The sequence below is a fragment of the Zalophus californianus genome, chromosome X (genome assembly GCF_009762305.2).
Source record: "Zalophus californianus isolate mZalCal1 chromosome X, mZalCal1.pri.v2, whole genome shotgun sequence".
Lineage (NCBI taxonomy): Eukaryota > Metazoa > Chordata > Mammalia > Carnivora > Otariidae > Zalophus > Zalophus californianus.
Window position 1 is genome coordinate 25,250,246 of NC_045612.1, and position 6,560 is coordinate 25,256,805.

The window sequence follows — 6,560 nt, forward strand, 5'->3', positions numbered from 1 at the left end:
TATCATGTTATGTTAGTCACCATATAGCACATCATTAGTTTTTGATGTAGTGTTCCATGATTCATTGTTTGCATATAACACCCAGTGTTCCATGCAATACATGCCCTCAATACCCATCACCGTGCTAACCCATCTGTTTTTTTTTCTTTTTTTTATTATGTTACGTTAATCACCATACATTAAAGAAACTACATCATTAGTTTCTGATGTAGTGTTCCGTGATCCATTGTTAGTGTATAACACCCAGTGCTCCACACAGTACGTGCCCTCTTTAATACCCATCACCAGGCTAACCCATCCCCCCACCCCCCTCCCCTCTAGAACCCTCAGTTTGTTTCTCAGAGTCCATAGTCTCTCAAGGTTCATCTCCCCCCTCCTATCAATCCCCTCATTTTCAATCTGGAGGTGTTTTTAGGTCTAAAATGAATCTCTTGTAGGCAGCATATAGAAGGGTCTTGTTTTTTGTTATCTATTAAGATACCCTATGTCTCTTGATTGGAGCTTTTAGTCCATTTACATTCAGAGTGATTATTAAGAGATACGAATTTAGTGCCATTGTATTACCTGTGAAGTCATTGTTTCTGGAGATTTTCTCTGTTTCTTTCTAGTCTTTGTTGCGTTTGGTCTTCCTTTCCCACTCAAAGAGTCCCCTTTAATATTTCTTGCAGAGCTGGTTTAGGGGTCACAACTCTTTTTGTTTTTCTTTGTCTGGGAAACTTTTTTAATTTAATTTTATTTTATTATGTTGTTAGTCACCATACAATACATCATTAGTATTTGAGGTAGTGACCCACGATTCATTGTTTTCGTATAACACCTAGTGCTCCATGCAGTATGTGCCCTCCTTAATACCCATCCCCAGGCTAACCCATCCTCCTACCCCCTCCCCTCTAAAACCTAGTTTGTTTCCAGGAGTCCATAGTCTCTCATGGTTAATCTCCCCCTCCGATTTCCCTCCCTTCATTTTTCCCTTCCTTGGCCTAATGTCCTCCATGTTATTCCTTATGTTCCACAAATAGGTGAAACCATATGATAATTGACTTTCTCTGCTTGACTTCTTTCACTTAGCATAATCTCCTCCAGTCCCATCCATGTGGATGTAAAAGTTGGGTATTCATCCTTTCTGATGGCTGAGTTATATTCCATTGTATATATGGACCACATCTTCTTTATCCATTCCTCTGTTGAAGGGCATCTCGGCTCTTTACACAGTTTGGTTATTGCGGGCATTGCTACTATGAACATTGGGGTGCATATGGCCCTTCTTTTCCCTACATCTCTGTCTTTGGGGTAAATACCCAGGAGTGCAATTGCTGGATCATAGGGTAGCTCTATTTTTAATTTTTTGAGGAACCCCCACACTGTTTTCCAAAGTGGCTGTACCAACTTGCATTCCCACCAACAGTGTAAGAGGGTTCCCCTTTCTCCACAACCTCTCCAACATTTGTTGTTTCTTACCTTGTCAATTTTTGCCAGGCAAGATTTGTTCTAACTGGTGTAAGGTAGTATCTCAACGTGGTTTTGATTTGAATGTCCCTGATGGCTAATGATGATGAACGTTTTTTCATGTGTCTGTTAGCCATTTGTATGTCTTCTTCAGAGAAGTGTCTATTCATGTCTTCTGCCCATTTTTTGACTTGATTATTTGTTTTTTGGGTGTTGAGTTTGAGAATTTCTTTATAGATCTTGGAAATCAGTGATTTGTCTGTAGTGTCATTTGCAAATATCTTCTCCCATTCTGTGGGTTGCCTCTTTGTTTTGTTGCCTGTTTCCTTTGCTGTGCAGAAGCTTTTTATCTTGATGAAGTCCCAAAAGTTCATTTTCGCTTTTGTTTCACTAGTCTTTGGAGATGTATCTTTTTTTTAAAGGCGTTTTTATTTTTATTTTTTTAAGATTTTATTTATTTATTTGGCAGAGACAGAGATAGCAAGAGCAGAAACACAAGCAGCGGGAGTGGGAGAGGGAGAGCAAGCTTCCCTCAGAGGAGGGAGCCCGATGTGGGACTCGACCCCAGGACCCTGGGATCATGACCTGAGCTGAAGGCAGACACTTAATGACTGAGCCACCCAGGTACCCTGGAGATGTATCTTGAAAGAACTTGCTGTGGCTGATGTCAAAGAGGTTACTGCCTATGTTCTCCTCTAGGATTTTGATGGATTCCTGTCTCACACTGGGAAACTCTTTATCTCTCCTTCTATTCTGAATGATAGCCTCGCTGGATAAAGTATTCTTGGCTGCATATTTTCCCTATTCAGCATATTGAATATATCATGCCACTATCTTTTGGCCTGCCAAGTTTCTGTGGAGAGATCTCCTGCTAACCTGATTTGTCTTCCCTTGTAGGTTAGGGATTTCTTTTTCCCCCCTGCTTTCAGGATTCTTTCCTTATGTCTATTTTGCAAATTTTACTACAATAAGTCTTGGTGTTGGCCTGCTTTTGTTGATTTTGATGGGAGTTCTCTGTGCTTCCTGGATTTGGATATCTATTTTCTTCCGCAAATTAGGGAAGTTTTCTTTTTTTTTTAATTTTTATTGTTATGTTAATCACCATATATTACATCATTTGTTTTGGTGTAGTGTTCCATGATTCATTGTTTGTTCATAACACCCAGTGCTCCATGCAGAATGTGCCCTCTTTAATACCCATCACCAGGCTAACCCATCCCCTTACCCTCCTCCCCTCTAGAAACCTCAGTTTGTTTTTCAGAGTCCATCATCTCTCCTGGTTCATCTCCCCTTCTGACTTACTCCCCTTCATTCTTCCTCTCCTGCTATCTTCTTCTTTTTCTTTTTTCTTAAAATATGTTGCGTTATTTGTTTCAGAAGTACAGATCTGTGATTCAACAGTCTTGCACAATTCACAGTGCTCACCGTAGCACATACCCTCCCCAATGTCTATCACCCAGCCACCCCATCCCTCCCACCCCCAACCACTCCAGTAACCCTCAGTTTGTTCCTGAGATTAAGAATTCCTCATATCAGTGAGGTCATATGATACATGTCTTTCTCGGATTGACTTATTTCACTAAGCATAAGACCCTCCAGTTCCATCCACGTCGTTGCAAATGGCAAGATCTCATTCCTTTTGATGGCTGCATAATATTCCATTGTGTATATATACCACTTCTTCTTTATCCATTCATCTGTCGATGGACATCTTGGCTCTTCCCACAGTTTGGCTATTGTGGACATTGCTGCTATAAACATTGGGGTGCACGTACCCCTTCGGGTCCCTACATTTGTATCTTTGGGGTAAATACCCAGTAGTGCAATTGCTGGATCGAATGGTAGCTCTAATTTCAACTGTTTGAGGAACCTCCATACTGTTTTCCAGAGTGGTTGCACCAGCTTGCATTCCCACCAACAGTGTAGGCGGGTTCACCTTTCTCCACATCCCCGCCAACATCTGTCGTTCCCTGACTTGTTAATTTTAGCCATTCTGACTGGTGTGAGGTGGTATCTCATTGAGGTTTTGATTTGGATTTCCCTGATGCTGAGCGATGTTGAGCACTTTTTCATGTATCTGTTGGCCATTTGGATGTCTTCTTTGGAAAAATGTCTGTTCATGTTTTCTGCCCATTTCTTGATTGGATTATTTGTTCTTAGGGTGTTGAGTTTGATAAGTTCTTTATAGATTTTGGATACTAGCCCTTTATCTGATATGTCATTTCAGCCATAATTTTCTCAAAAAAACCTTCTGCCCCTTTTTCCCTCCCTTCTTCTTCTGAGACTCCTATGTTACAAATGTTATTATGCTTACAGAGTGACTGAGTTCCCTAATTGAATGTCAACCCCCTTTTCTGTTACTATATGTGTTATATTCAGGTGAAAGTTGATAATTAAGTTAAAATTATTTATTGGGTTGTATATTCCAAATCAAAGACATAAAAGGTTTTATTTTTCTTAGACTGTCAAATTGCCACATTTTTTATGAAGAACTGGAAATAAAAGAGTTCCTGATATTTCGAGAAGATACATGAAAATTTCATAAGTGTGCCATTGACTAAGATGTTTATAGTGCTGGTCCTTAAAAAATGTCTGATCTACTATTATGAAAGTAAATTTTATAAGTCAATCTATAGCTATAGTGTATCTAAGCCACACTCAAATGCTCAGCAAAGCACAGAAACATCTGCCTGCCTGTGTTTAATTCACTAGTAATTTCTGTCGTCAAAAAGGAAAAATAGTGGGTGGGGTAAAAAAGGAACCCCCCCCGGAAGTGTCTCCTCTGTGTCTGCATAAGAAGGGGAAAACAGCTGTGAAGTGAAGTGGTGTGCAATCTGCTGGGCCAGCTGTGTCTGCTGCTCTGAGTCTTTCTTTTCTGCTAGTCCCATGGCTGAATCCCTCCACCACCATGCCCATGAAGGGCTACTTCCTGATCTGCTACACCTTGCCAGGGGGAGATGGTGTTCAAGGTCAGTGAAGGTCATGACTGTGAACTACAACATGCATAGGGAGCTGGGTGAGGGCACCAGGAAATTTGTGTTTTTCAACATATCTAAGATACAGTACAAAAAAATCTTAGGTGTAGATCATGATGTTTAAGAATATGATGCTGTCCCTACCTCTGTGGTTGCATCTGCATGCCAGAGAGGAGGTCCTCATGGATGTGGAGACCAAGTGTAATAAAGAGATCATGGAGCACATCCAATAAGGAAACCTTCCAGAAGAGGAATAGGATAAAAAGCAGCTTTCTCACCCAGCCCACTTTGGCTCCCAAAGTACTGGATGCTGAAGTGCATCTGTGAGGTGAAAGGGCAGGTCCCTTGCCTGGGCCTGGTGCCATTACCCAAGGAGGTACAGGGAAATACAAAGCAATGCTGAAGCCAATGCCCAGGACTAAGGCCTCAGGCCACACTCAAGGAAGCTCCAGATTCTATCCCTGGATGGACACTGAAAATGTCTTTGCTATAAGAGGGTCCCCTTCACACACATGTGTGAAAGGACATGGGAGGGCTGGCAGTGTATCTGCAGTTGGGCTACTAGTGGAATATCCTATCCATTAGGTCAATAAAATGCTTCCTGCTCTCCAAAAAAAAAAAAAAAGGAAAAAATATGACATCATATTGGTTTTAGTCTTTACTAAAAATCCTATTTTTCTTTTTTCTTTTTTTAAAGATTTTATTTATATATTTCACAGAGAGACGCAGCAAGAGAGGGAACACAAGTAGGGGGAGTGGGAGAGGGAAAAGCAGGCTTCCCGTTGAGCAGGGAGCCCAATGTGGGACTCGATCCCAGGACCCTGGGATCATGACCTGAGCCGAAGGCAGACGCTTAACAACTAAGCCACCCAGGCGCCCCTAAAAATCCTATTTCTTTCTTATCCAATTTAAATACTTATGAGAAAAATCAAATCCATTGAAATGGATACTAAGGCTGCAAGGCATGTTGTTAAAAAAAAGCTGTTATTTCATCTACTTACATGAGTGAATCAGAATTTTCTTTTTTTAACCAAAACAAATACAGAGGTAAATTGGATGCTGAGGCATGAAAATGGCCTAATTGTTCCCACCAAATGTATTTATAATTAGTGTTATTATATACTAATAGATTTGTATTTATATGTTTTTATATTTTATAATTTATATTTGTTTTATTTGATATATATAACTATATATTTTATTTATAATAAATTTATTTATAAATTTTACATTTTATTTATATTCCTGTTATATATATATAATATATATATATATTTCCTTCTCTGATCACATCTCCTTCTACCTTTCCCCCTTATTATTTATTCAGGCCACATGGCCTTCAAGCTATTCATAAATTACATTAGCATGTCATAGATTCAGAACCTCTAAACTTACTGTTCCTTCTTCCTGGGATGCTTTTCTCCAGGAATTCTTGTTCCTTCAACTCTATTTCTCGATGTCAACTTTCTCAATATGACCTTGTTTGTCGCTCAATTTAAAACTGCAATTAATTTTTCCCATGTTGAATGTAATTTCTCGAGGGCAGGGATTTTTTTTTCCTGTATTTTTTCCTGTGTTGGTCACTGTCTCATCTATAACACTACCTGGCACATAGTAGATACTCACAAAAGTATTGAACATGAATGATAATAATGCTTGACAATGAGAAACTGAAAATATACAGACAATGACTAGACCATATATGAAAATAGAATTCTGACCTACAACCTCTGTAGACTCCATCCAGAAAGGTCAGGACTTGGTCAATGACTGCTAGTTTTCCTAATTTTGCCTCCACTTTCAATTTAGGACCGACCAAAGACAGCCAAATGTGTTCCCCAAATCAATCACATAGGATGCTCTGCTTCTAGTAAGCATATATCCAGTTTCCCTATACCAATAGCCTCTAATCACAGCATACTTGAAGCATTACTCTTTTTTTACTATAAAGTTTTTCCACTCCCTGTAAGCCTTTCAGCTTCTGCTGAACCTAAGGTATGGTGATTGACTCCCTTGGAGACATTTTATTTGCAAAGACAGTACTTTTTGAAAAGTATAGACTGTCCAATGTTAAGTTGAAAGCAAAGTCAAGGTGCTGAGGCACTGACTAAGCTCATTCAAATGCTAAGTGACTTTTCC

The 6,560-nt window shown here is 39.6% G+C and overlaps 1 pseudogene; it reads left to right on the forward strand.

Moving 5' to 3' along the window:
* The first annotated feature begins 4,354 nt into the window (after positions 1 to 4,354).
* Positions 4,355 to 5,006, forward strand: LOC113930503 (annotated as a pseudogene).
* Positions 5,007 to 6,560: the final 1,554 nt, after the last annotated feature.